The sequence below is a fragment of the Aphis gossypii genome, chromosome 1 (genome assembly GCF_020184175.1).
Source record: "Aphis gossypii isolate Hap1 chromosome 1, ASM2018417v2, whole genome shotgun sequence".
Lineage (NCBI taxonomy): Eukaryota > Metazoa > Arthropoda > Insecta > Hemiptera > Aphididae > Aphis > Aphis gossypii.
The window spans coordinates 56,613,964-56,627,886 of NC_065530.1; the positions used below are offsets into that span (position 1 = coordinate 56,613,964).

The following is a 13,923-nucleotide window of genomic DNA, read 5'->3' on the forward strand; positions in this document are numbered from 1 at the left end:
AAAATATAATAATTATTAGTAATAGAAATAAAGAACAATATTTTATATACGTATAAGTACCATATATTTTCGTAGATCAATACGTGTAGATGGACAGAAAGGTAGTATATTAGAATATAACTGTAAATTTAAATATTAATTTAATCATACATCATAGTAGAACATATTTTAGTAATAGTTTAAGAATATAGTCATAAAATGTAAATAATTATTGCAAGGTTATTTAATACGTCAATAATACGTCCACAATATAAACATTGCTATTTATAGAACTATATGGAACAATAATTACATTTTTTAATGAACTATACCTAATACAATGTTGAAACAATTAAATTTAACTGCGTTATTGCCGTATAATTTGTCTTATATATTAACAAGGAAAATACTTACGAATAAATAATTATTAAAGCGTATCAATGTAATTTTTGTTTTATAAATAAACATGCAATGATCCGTGAATGTATGACATAAATCAAATATCTACTATAATTATGTGTACCCGTGTGTTGTGTTTTATATTTGCATCAATTTAATCGTTTAAAATTTCAAAATATATTATTAATTCAAATTTTTAATTAATTACTTCAATATATTATCATATCTAGATTTATAATATTAACTCAAGCTGGTAAAATTAATATATTATATTACAAAATGTATAAATGTATATATTTAACAATAATGTCATATATATTTCATTATTTATGGGAGTTTAATAACATTTACTTTTTAGGTACATACTGTGAACATATTATATGTTTACAAAAGTATAATATCTATTTGTTGGTTTAAAATAATACATCGTCAACATTTTCAAATAAATAATATAATATGTATGATTTAACAATAGTCATGTATATATATTTTTTTTATTTATGACAGTTTAATAGTACCTATCATAAAAAATCGTTAACATATATGTTTACGAAAGTAAAACTATCTGTTGATTTAACACAATGCATAGTAAATATTGTCCAATGTATTATAATATTTTACCAAACCAAAATGATTTTATTCATTGTAAAAATATTGAATTTATTTCATACTTTCATAGCTGTAAATTTACAATCACCGATTACAACACTCACGAATCTTTGTGCGTCATGCTCTTCTGAGTTTCAATTGCTAAGTATATTATTATATATCAACGTAAACTATTTTATACATGTATATTATAATATAAACCTAAATATTAATTTATGAACTGAGTGTAGACTAATTAAAGTAGATTTAAAATGACATGATACAACATTACAAGAATAATATCTGAAAATAAACATTATAAAAATAATCAGTGTAAGCAGTATACCTAGTAAAATATATGGTTTTCGTTGTAAAGTGTATTATTCTTAAGTTTTGTGATAGTAACTTGGTGTTCAAACTTATCAGCACTACTTATTTTATCTTTTTTTAAGTGAATACTGATTATATAAGAATAGAGTGGGCCACTAGAGGCTGACTTTAAATTTAATGCTAAACCTGTGGTAAAGCCGTAAAAGTATTCTATAAGATATATTAAGCGATATTTAAATATAAAATATAAATATATCAACTTTTTATATTTTGTAATTTACCAAATTCCCATTCAAATTGCTGAGAAGTTTTAAAAATGCATATCAAAATAATCATTTGAATAAGATTTTTTTCTATTTTTAATTGGCATTGAGTATTAAGTACATTATATAGTACCTACCTCATATTATTAGAAGCTACTAGTTACTTCATAATAATATTTAATTTATTATAAGTTATAACATTACTAGATACTAGTAATAGTATAATAATAACTTAAGGTTTGAATAATCAATTTTATAAGTATTTAATTTTTATAAACTTCGAAATACTAAATTAGTTTGGTTATCATCTGTAGAAATACACAGTGTATAGCATAAATACAGATTACACAAAGCCAATACTTTCGAACATCTTTTGATAATTAATTATAAATTAAATCATAGAATATTAAATTTATTGTAAACATCATGATTCATGATAAAAAAAATATAGTTTATTAATATATTACATAAATTATAAAAAAATAAATTCAAAATAAACAAAACATAATATTTTGATTAAATTCACTTATTCATTTGATGTTTTAAAATTAATTGTTAAATTTTCACCCGCAATAATAAATATCAAATATCAAAGTACCCACTTAAACTCGTTCGTAGAAAACATCCATGAGTTAATGCATTTTAGGTTGTATTGCATTATCTATTAAGATTTAAGATTAATTTAATACAAAACTATGCAACCAACATGTAAGAGAATAATTCATTTCTTTTATACCATACAATCTGTTGTAATATACGGAAATGATATCATTTTAAACTGCCATTATGCCATTATGCATTTCTTTTAACTAATGACTAAATCACTTATAAGTTATAACAACTATACATCGAGAAGTATAATATACAATATACATGACACGTACCTACCGTTTGAAATAAATATATTTTTATGATGTAAATTATGGTATAATAATAATATTTAATAAAATAATTCGAACATATGCGTTGTGTTCAACAACAACTGAGTAAACAAAAACAAATAAGCCACTATTTTACTAAAGAGATGTATCCGTAATATTATAATAATAAAGCTACATACAGAGTGATTCGCCAAGCATTATGCCATAATTGCCATTTAGATTTATCATTATTCTGATACTTGACATTTTTAAACATAGGTACTTAAAAAATCTACAAATTGTTTAATTTTTTAAGATATGTTGTACTATTAGGAGTGTCCTACAATGATATATACTTTTGTTTTTAAAACGAGAATCCTTTTTTAGATACTCTAAATAATTTAATGAATAATTACTTCGAAAATGCTGATGTAACTAAATCAAAATTATAATAAATAGTTTCTCAACTATTGAAATATTTAAATTAAATATAGTAGGTAGTCGTAGTCCTCAAAAAAAAATTGTATGATTAAATAAAATATAAATTTAGTACCTATATATAATATATAATATACTTGAATTATTTTTGCAAATCATAAATTGATAGATTAGTAATAATTGCTAAAATTTTCAAATCGCTATCCCTCCATTTTTTTCAAACCCATTGTAGTGGACATATTATCCTTAATAAACTAATATAGTTAAATAACTCAAAAACTACTTCTTCAAATTTTTAGTTTGGTGCGTCTTAATAATGTTTAGAAAAATTATCTGATAAATAATTTGTAGTATAAAACAGGGTGAGTTTATTTGAAAATAGAAGTTTGTGTTTCTTTAGGAAATCAGGGCAGACTTAACCTAACCTAACTAGTACGAAAAATCTCAAATATTTTAAAATATGGTCTTTAGGCACATTTAAAAATTCCAAAAAAAAACAGAATTTGAAAAACTACATTATTAAAGCAAAAGGGGCTAAGAGGGTAAATCACCCTGTAACATCACTTAAATTTATTTATTATACTAACAATAATTCATAGGTTATTAATTGTAATTAATGTCATATATATTCAATAACCATAATGATTATGTTCATAATTTCAAATAAAAGATTTATATACTAATTTTAATGATATCAATACCTATGTAGTGATATTAATCGTCTAAAAACTTTTAAACTGTACAAGAAAAAAATACTGAGTGTTTTGACAGTGGGTTCCTATAATGTAAACATATATACTTATAATAATAATTTATATAATAAATTAGTGTTTTAAATCTATATATGTCTCAGCACAATTTGTAAACTGTAAATGATATCAACTTTAATATATTATATAATAAATGGAAAATCCTATAAATCAGGGGTGGCAAATTTTTGAAAGTTACGTGCCAAAAATTACCCTTTTTTCAAGCGTGCAATGAAAAATATTTTTTTATACTATATTATAATTTATAAGAAAAATATTATACACTATGTATAATATACATATATAATATATTATGTAATAAAATTATTTTCATTTTTGCGTACCCTCAAAATCTTTTCGCGTGCCACCTCGGGCACACTTACCATGGATTTGCCATCCCTGATATTGATACTATGAAGGGAGAAATGAATGATCATCCAGCGATAGATGTAATAAAATCCCCAAAAGATACATCAATGGAGAAATTTGGTATAATTTAAAATGTCATTACTCATTAGAAATGACAGCACCTACGCAAGGTAATTCATTGTAAAGTTACATTGTTTTGTATTTATTCATAGATAATAATACGTTTTGTTCGTCACATAAACAGGCGTTTGATTTAAGTATTTTAATTTTTAACATTATTTTTTGATATTATCTATTTTTAATTAAAACAATCGTTTATTTTTATTGAAATTGTAAACCATCAGTTTATATTTTATAGCTAAATGTGTATGTTATATCAATGCGAGATAGGTATTATGCGATTAATATTGAATACATCACGAACTTGTTATATTTAACTAGGTACTATTTTGTTATCATTTACTATATTATAGTATCATCATATTATATTTTTGTTGTATAGAAAAAAAATATTAATAATATATATTATATTATAACCATCACATTCGCGTGTCTGATTGTCCGATTAAATAAGTGTCTTATCATTTAGCGTGTAGTGCATATATATTATTATAATATTGATGACAGTTGTTGACACCTATGACATCGTACAACCAGCCGATCGGTCCTTCGTTATCCGCCACTCCTACCACCATCATTGCTCGGGTCGTCGATCGTAAATAATATCGTTATTTATTAGCGCTACGCGGCGACAATCGCATAGTTTTACTATTGTTTTTTAACGACTTAATTTTTTTTTTATTATTAATGTATAAGGATGTGACGATAGCATTAGGCAAATAAACAGTAATTAACATGCAAACGTCCGGAATTCCAAATGAGATTTAAAAAACGTATTTCACAAAATCGAGAATGCCGATTACCTAATTTTCACGCTCTATCTGACGACTGATAGTATTATATATATATTATTATTTATTACATAATTATCGATATGGATTAGTATCTACTTGAGATCGTATATTATTCTTACAACTAAATCCTGTATGACTATAATCTGGCCATTATATTGTATTATAAGCAAGGCTCGGATTTTAAAGCAAATGTGCTTCTTTTTTTTATATATGAGAATAGAAATCTAATCATTTTTATACATAAATTCGTTTCATGTCATTCTGATTAAAATAAAGCAATTTATTTTGACTATTTTCATGTAAATGATTTTTTTTGCTTTTTTATTGTTTTTATGTGGATTTTTTTATTATGTTTATTATGCTATTGTAACAAAAAAAAATAATAATAAAATAAGAAATGTTAAAACCCAGAATACGGACTAAATGGTTATAATGGATTATTATTGTTTTCGTTATCGGTTTGATTATAAAAAATATTAAACATATAGAATACCTACCTACGTATAGCCTACAGTAGGTACCTAAACAGTCAGTACACCTATAACATCGATATTGACCATTTCAAAATTTAAGATTTAATGCTGTAATTTGAAACCTCTTATATGAAATAATCATTCACCAATTATTTCAGTGGATGTAAAGAGTTCATTTTCTATGTATAAAAAGATCATTCTTTCGAACAATAAGATTCACTACTACAAATCTAGGGAAATACGTGGTATTAATTCTTTTATCAATTTAAATTAATTTTTTTAATTTTTTTATTCATTTTATAACTAGTACATGTTAATTTTTGGTCATGCTTTTTTTTTACTTTTTTTAAAAATAAATATGCTCCTTATTTGCTTTTTTTTAAACAATCATGTGCTTTTCTTGCTGTTTATTATGCTTTAAAATCCGAGCCCTAATTAAAAGCATTCAAATAAAATGTACGTATGTAGGTAATATTTTTATTACTGTAGCCTATCAGATTTTACCAGTTGAAGTTATACACGATCGACAACTCTCATTTCATCTGTAGAATATTCATATTCGTTATTATTGTATAGTTAATAACGCAGATCCTAAGCTTTAATAATGGTGTTCTCAAATGAACAATTTTTAGGTATTTTATTTAAAAAAAATTCAAATAGAGGATTTGAAAATTAAATAAAAAAATTAATTCATGACTTATTTATTTTTTTTAGTTCACTCTATCAAACCTAACCTAAAGCGATGTTATATTTTCATAACATAAAATTAAAGTATAAACTATGCTCACTATATCCTACACTCATATTTAAGATGTAACATGGAATATTACGTATCTTTAGCGTATTATCATACTTTAAATTGATTACAATGATAACTTTTTTGGACATATTGTATTGAAAAAATACAGCCACAATAATAATTTTACATGCTTTTTAACATAACTGTATTTTTCAATTAGGGTTTTAAAATTTCATGAAATTTATTTTCTTGAAATATTTCATTTCAATGAAAAATAAAAAATTATAATTATATCTAAAAGTCAATTTATAAGTGAACATTTTTATAAGTTGGTTTATTGTATGAAACATATTTACATATTACAATGTAAAAGATATTTTACAAATCTATGATATAATAATGCCTAAGTGATTTACCTCCAAAAAACATAACAAATAATACAATAATATTGGGTAATACCAATATACCATATTTTAATCAGTTATAAAGTTAAAAAACTTAATTTATAACCATTAACATATTATAGTAGTTCATAAACCTTGGTTGGTATAAATGATAACTGATAAGTTATTCATTATAAATATTTTCTGTGTATAATCAATATATTATTTCTAAGCATCTATAACCATAAACATGTTTAAAAAAAGAAAAAATATTTTTCAATATTTCAAGTGAAATATTTCAAATTCAGAACCCTATTTCTAATTATAACTTAGTTATTGCGAAGAAATTTTACGAATGAAAATATTTAAGTGATATAAGAATAAAAGTTCCCATGCGTTTATGTCTATTCTTATAATTACCAAAAATTACATATTTTTATGATAAGATAATTCAATTGAAGTATAATTAATTGAAGTGTCATACTCTTTAGTATTTAGCTTAAAATTAGTTAGCTACTCTTAACTACTATACTTTACTTAACTTATAGTTTAAAGATTCTCAAGCGGAAACGTGTTATTTAATATTCAGTATCCAATAGTATACCTATATGTTGTATATTATAGGTACCAATATAATATTAACATAAAAATTATATTAAAATATTTACATTTAACTTCGTTAATATTTGTAAAATAAACATTATCTCGAAAAATTAGAAGTACAAAAAACAAAACAAATAAAAAATAATTGATTAAGCAAACAGTTATTATGTGTATGTCAATTTTTATATTAGAGATAAAACTAATATTATTTGAACTGTAATCAATTTATTAAAACTCTATGCCCGTCTGAATTATGAATTTATGTGTACGTGTGTGTAATGATTTATTAATAATTTATTGTGTTCTTTATATTTTTATGTAGTAAGCCATAAGTTATTTACCATAATTTATTTGCTAAAAAATACAACCAGACTAACTTATGCCCTGCATATTACCTATATACCTATGTTGTTTATATAATAATAATAATAGTAATATCATAGATGACAAGGTTTTATACTATGTTATACTTAATCTGGTTTGGTTAAGTTATATATATATTATTTTAACTTAATTCTTTATTTTAAGTAACATGTTACAACATATGAGTAATAAATTTAAGTAACAATAATTGATACAATAATATACGAACATGAATAATGGGTTGAAGAGACCTTCTAGTGGAAATACTTCGCCAAGAGATTCATTCTACGCATTAATAATTAAATATTATTACATAATATTTAATTCTAAAAGTTAATTGAAGAAAAATATTAGCTTTACTCGATTAAATAAAGTTAATTAATGTTTTTTTAATTACAGTCAGTAAGACACTTATAGCGATTGAGTGACTTAGTTTTTTTTTAATACTAGCTATAACTTTTGTTAAAAATTCATTATAATATTTATTGTTATTGCACACTATATCGTGGTTCATGAAGTGGCAGTTTTTTTTTTTTTTTGTTGCCACTAAATTATAAATTAAAGAAATATTAGGTAATTTGCTTACTATTTTTTAAATTGTATAAAATAACCGCCAACAAAAATAATTTAATTAATTTTCAATTTCAACCGCTGTCACAAATGTTAGATTTTAACTTAAATACTTTCACAGATTCTATAAAAATAAAATCTGTGATATTATAGTTAGGCATCTATTACTTTTAAAATTACCTGAAGAATAGGTACTAAGAAATTATAATAAACAGTTAAATTTATTCAATTATTCAATTCATAAGAAAATAAATTATAATAACGAAAGTTAGCCTAAATTTTATTGAAAAAAATAAGTCTTTTAACTAATTAGTGCTCACCATTGTATAAAATATTATAACGATAGAATTTAGTACATTATTCATAATATACTGTTTTATCAATTTATTGTTAGGTAATATTAAGTTTATCAAAGCTGTTAAAAAAGCCATTTTAATGGTTTAGTAACAGAACTTATTTACTCCTATAATAATCATAAAAAGTATATTGTTGTTGGATATTTTATAGAAAAGGTATAGATATATTAAAATTTTATAACACCTTTATCTAAGCTTGCGTGAACTGTAACAAATATTTATTACTTATTTCATCAAATATTCTTAACTCATCACATATATTTAATTAAATACATAATTTTTAAGTATTTGAGATTGTTTCTAAAATACTTTTTTCTTTAAATCTGTATTAGAATAATGAGAAAGAATTTAATCGTAGGTATAATAATATATATTTATACGTATATAAATAATAAATATATACTATAAAATAAGGTATATAATACTCATAAATGATTTTAAAGTATGTATGGATAAAAAAATTATTTTTATGAACTTTCTCTTATTATATCTTGTAGCAAAAATTTAAAACCCGTCGTACTTAGGGCGTGACTATAAAACACAACAGCGACCAATCCCAACGTTACAATTGGTTCATAACACAATAATACTGTTCGTACAGACATAATACGTAGTTTTTCACGGTTTTTAAAATTTATTTTAATCTCGTAGCTCACACCATTTATCATTTGAATTGAAGATAGAAATTTTTGGAACTTTCGAAGTTATCATTATTACTATACTTCGGCAATACAATACAATACGTATGTTACATTTACATGCAAATTATAGTATCAAACCTGAGAATGATTGTAAATTCGGCACAGTAATGTCAGGTACCTCATAAGAAAAACAATTTGAAACTCCATCAATCGACCCTAATTTTTCAGTCAGTAAAAATATAATTTGTAAGCTGGACACAGATCACAGATTATTAAAACTGGGTACTTAAATATTATGTAATGATTAGATTTTTAGTTTTTATTTTAAAATCGATCAATATAAACTGATTTTTATAGTACTTATAGGTTTCGCCGGGTTTGGTTTTTATATTTTGTTGTATAGTTGGTTGATAGTCATATGAATTTAATTTTTTGTTCATAATATTATATAAGTGTGCATCAAAAGATACAAAAAAATAATTTGGACACAATTGTAATCAATATTTTAGTTATACCTGCTATATGGTTTAACGTACAACAGATTTATTGACGGACCAAATTAACGAAAAAAAAATATTAATAATCCGAGTTAATATTTATTAATTTTTAATTAATATTTCAAACATTTAAACTCCCAAACTAGACAAAGTAAGAACTTAACATGGATAATATAATATAAGTATATACGCTATATATTCATGTTATACAGTGATAAAGACTTCACGTCATGTTATTTAAATTGCCTCGTGATAAAAAGTTATTTATTTATTTATATAGGTATAATGCTACTTTTAGTATATTATTACTGTTCATTATTAATTATTTTACGATTTAGCTAGTGCAATTATTTGATTTATATTGGATTGTTTTGTATGAAATGTAAAGTATTATTAGGTTTATAAAACACATTTTTGAATTTCTTGAAAAAAAATTATCTTATAATTATTTTCAATTTATTAGGCACGATAAGTTCATAGGTCGTTGATAAGATTTAATCTTACTGCAAAATGCGAATCACCTTCCTAAAATACATTAACAATAGTAGTTTTTAAGGTCCAAAACCATTACAATAACTATTATTTATAGCATATAATTCTATAAATAAAATTATGTTGATATATAAATTAGGTAACACTGATTATACGAGTACCTATAAATAAAACTAATAAAAAAAAAATATTTATTTTCTAATCATAATATTTAATTATTATTATAGTATAAACATGATAGTACCTAATATTGTCTAACTCTATTTTAAAAAATATTATATGATTATTTATATTTTAAGTACCTCTAGTCAACTTTAAAATCAATAATTTATACATGAATGTCAATTTACTTGGTACATAAATAATTTATTTCCAATTTATGGTTTTGCTTCAACAAGAATTTATAATGTTATTTTAAATTCTAGCCTCTAGGCAATAATTTTTGTATTTTAAGAACATTATAGAATATAATTTAACACAGGCCTACAACTGAAATATATATCTATTTTGGACTAATATTTTGAATAATTTTAAGATTAATATGCGTAGTTTAGTATTTTCTGTACAATAATATAGTATTATAATAATGACGCTATTATTATAATTTTTTGAAAATATATTTTGCTTAGGTTATTGTTAGAGACATATATTAAAACTAAATATCATAAAATTAAACTTATCGTCATAATATACGTACTCGTATATTTACATTTCGTATTTACATTATACATATGTACTATATAGTTGATATTATTGCTACATTATTTAATAAACCATTCTCTATATACATACATAAGTGTTTCTCTATTTTTTTTTTGTCTATTGAACGCACTAATATTGATTAGTATTTGGTATAATGCACTATTATGTATAGCTGCTGTAATACATAACATGTATTATATTATAGCAACAGTGCACTTTTTTTATCACTCACGCGCAATGACGTCAAATTGTGAACTTTCAATTGACTTTAAAATTAACGACCGTCGATCAGAAATTAATTTTGTAATAATTACAGAAAATTAGGTATGGTTTTTTTTTTTTGTTACGTATACGTGATTTCGATGATTTAAACGGACAGCTCAAAACGAAAATCGATGTAATTATTCTGAACTCTATATATAGTGTCCGGATTAAATGCGATTATTTTTATGTTGAGCGAGCGAATTCCTGCGAAAATCGTTGCAATCAACCGCGTGTCACGAACATTCTATTCCACTACACCGATACATAATAACGTTTAGTATGACAGCAGCAGAATCTGGTTGAGTTCTCGAGATCATCTTTCAACTCAATATTTCATTAATTTATCTTACATAAATACATAATATTCCTACAGCCATAATAATATTTAATCGCCCCATGTAACAGTTTTGTGAGTTGGCCGGCCGCCTGTCTTTGACAAATTACACATGATAATAGCAACTAACAAATATAACTTATACCTAGGTATTTACTTCATGGTCATTGATCACGGAATCGCACCTATTTACCCATATATATATATATATATATAATATATATATCCACTTGTATGGATGGTGTCGATGACGATATTCATTTGTCATTGTATGTCCCTGATAAACTTGAGATTTTAGTATCAATAATCAATATAATGTTATAACTAGGGTTGGGCTTTTGATGCAAAGGCATATTTTTTTCTGGTGTTTTGAAACGTTAGTCTGTGTGTATAAAATATGTTTTGGGTGATACTGACTAGTAAATTATTTTTGTATTTTTTGACAAAATTAACCTCTAATGCATTTTTAGTGCATTTTATTAGTTTTTAGAGCATTTTTCAAAATGTGTTTATAAAATTGACGAAAATTATTGCGATTAACAAGGGACTTTCGGCAAACTGCCTTCGCGTGACGGTACGAATAATAAATTATGTAAAACGACAAGTTATTGACGATAGCAATTTTATCATAGCTAGGCCTCGATAACTGATAACTGATAAGTATTATTGAATTATTAGTAACCATTTAGTACGTCCAGAACTAAATAAATAACAAATACTCTAGTAACAATAAAAAATTTTTTCCAATCGTTTAAGCTATAATAAATATTATAATTTAAATGAATTTTTTGAGTTTTTTAAGTCATTTTTGCATTTTTTGAGATTTTTTAGGGCATTAAAATCCCAACCCTAGTTATAACTAATAAATATTATATATTTAGACATTTTATTAAAATGTAATGATATTATACCTACCTACCTACTACTGTTTTTCAATTTTTTATAGCGTGTCAACTTACTGTGTTACAGCTTTACAGTATAGCATATTATACTGTTTTGGTGGACACGTATTACGCCCTATCGTCGCGTCCGTTTCAAGTGCGGATGCAGGTGATCGGACAAGCGGGGCCTTTGAAAAATCTCACCGGAAAATTTCGCGACGAGACGTGCAATCCTGGACCGGACGGCAGATGGCGTCCCATCTTGTTTACTGCTGTTGCGCCGCCCCGTTATCAAGAACTGGATGCACTCGGCGGCAACGATCGAGGCCACCGATCTATTAATAGTAATCATATCACTCTCAGGAAGTGAGCGTGTGTGCGTATGTGTGTGTGGTACCGTGTGTACGTGTGTGTGTATAACAACAACTTGTTGCTCGCCGCCGCCGCCGCTGTCGTCGCTGTTGCTGCCGCCGCCGCCACCGCCGCGACCGCAACCGCAATATTTAGTACTAGTCTCCGATTCGTGCACGTTACGCGCGCTCGTCGCACACGCGTTAACACGTCGTATAATAATTTATTTATAATAATATAATAACAATAATAATAATAATAATATCCCATACGGATAAAAGCCGTAAATTATTTTCCACTCTAACAAGTTGTATTCCCATTGTTTTTTATCATCGAGCCGCGTCACTTATCATTTTTCGAAAATTTGACAAACGCGCGTATTCATACGTGTGTGTGTGTGTGTGTATTATTAATTTTTTTTTTAAACATTTTCATCGAGCGATTCGTCGTGAGACATTAATAAAATACACATAACAATAATAAACGTACTATCTGCTGTGGCGATCAGACGGTGTTTCAGCGGTCGCACGCTCGTTTACCGCCACCGCGGCCATTTTCTAGGTTATGTTTAATGATAACCAGTTGTCCGAACAGTGATAATATATAAAATAAACGATCGACGGACCTGTGGAACGACCGTCGTTGACGGGTACGAATCAAATGCGTTATCGTTTGGCTGACCAGTAAGTAAAAGCTATTGGCGGGGCAACGACCGTCGCTCGAATTTTATTTTTTTATAGGTATTATATTTACCTAGTTAACGATCGACATTTTATTTTCTTCTCATATTCTTTATCTGTTCAACCCTCCCCTCGAGATTTCGAAAAATAATGTGCGCGTCCGCTATCGCCGTGTTTTCACTTTTATTTATTTGAATTTTTACCGCGCTTACGTGTGTGCATATGTATTTATAATATTATATCATGTGTGTACAGTTCATTACTCACGGCGTTCGTGACGAGACGAATAAAAAAAAAAAAATAATCGTTTTGTGTTTACAGGTATTCGAGGCGTGTATGAATTCAGTGTTATCGGTCCCCCGATGATGTCAACCCGGACGCTGATTCTGACTGGTAAGCGTTATACAATTTAATAATAACAATAATATTACATTAATATACCGTTGCTATACATAGGTACACTTATGTCGGTATATAGATCTATAGGTAATACCCTGCATTATGCACCTAGGTAATTATAATACAATTATGAAACTGGTTTACGTCTCTATTTGAGTAGTTTGCTCGCGTTTAAATTACATTTTTAAAATCGTGTGTATTGGCTGAATCCCACGCGAGAGTTTTTGCGTGCCTCACGTTTCCCACATGAAATTTTTATATTGCCAATTTCGTTGCAAAATAATAATAAATTGCCAATAATAAAAA

The 13,923-nt window shown here is 25.6% G+C and overlaps 1 protein-coding gene across 3 annotated transcripts in view; it reads left to right on the plus strand.

Annotated features, from left to right (window-relative positions):
- The first annotated feature begins 12,512 nt into the window (after positions 1 to 12,512).
- LOC114122813 (receptor-type guanylate cyclase Gyc76C-like) overlaps positions 12,513 to 13,923 on the plus strand; it is a 42,060-nt gene continuing 40,649 nt past the window's right edge. The window contains exons 1-2 of one of the 3 annotated variants that reach the window (XM_050198653.1): positions 12,513 to 12,531; positions 13,540 to 13,611. The gene's annotated coding sequence lies outside the window, so the exon portion shown is untranslated. Of the gene's footprint in view, positions 12,532 to 12,689; positions 13,222 to 13,310; positions 13,464 to 13,539; positions 13,612 to 13,923 lie in introns of those variants that run through there. The other 2 variants (XM_027985580.2, XM_050198652.1) reach the window with 2 other exon arrangements.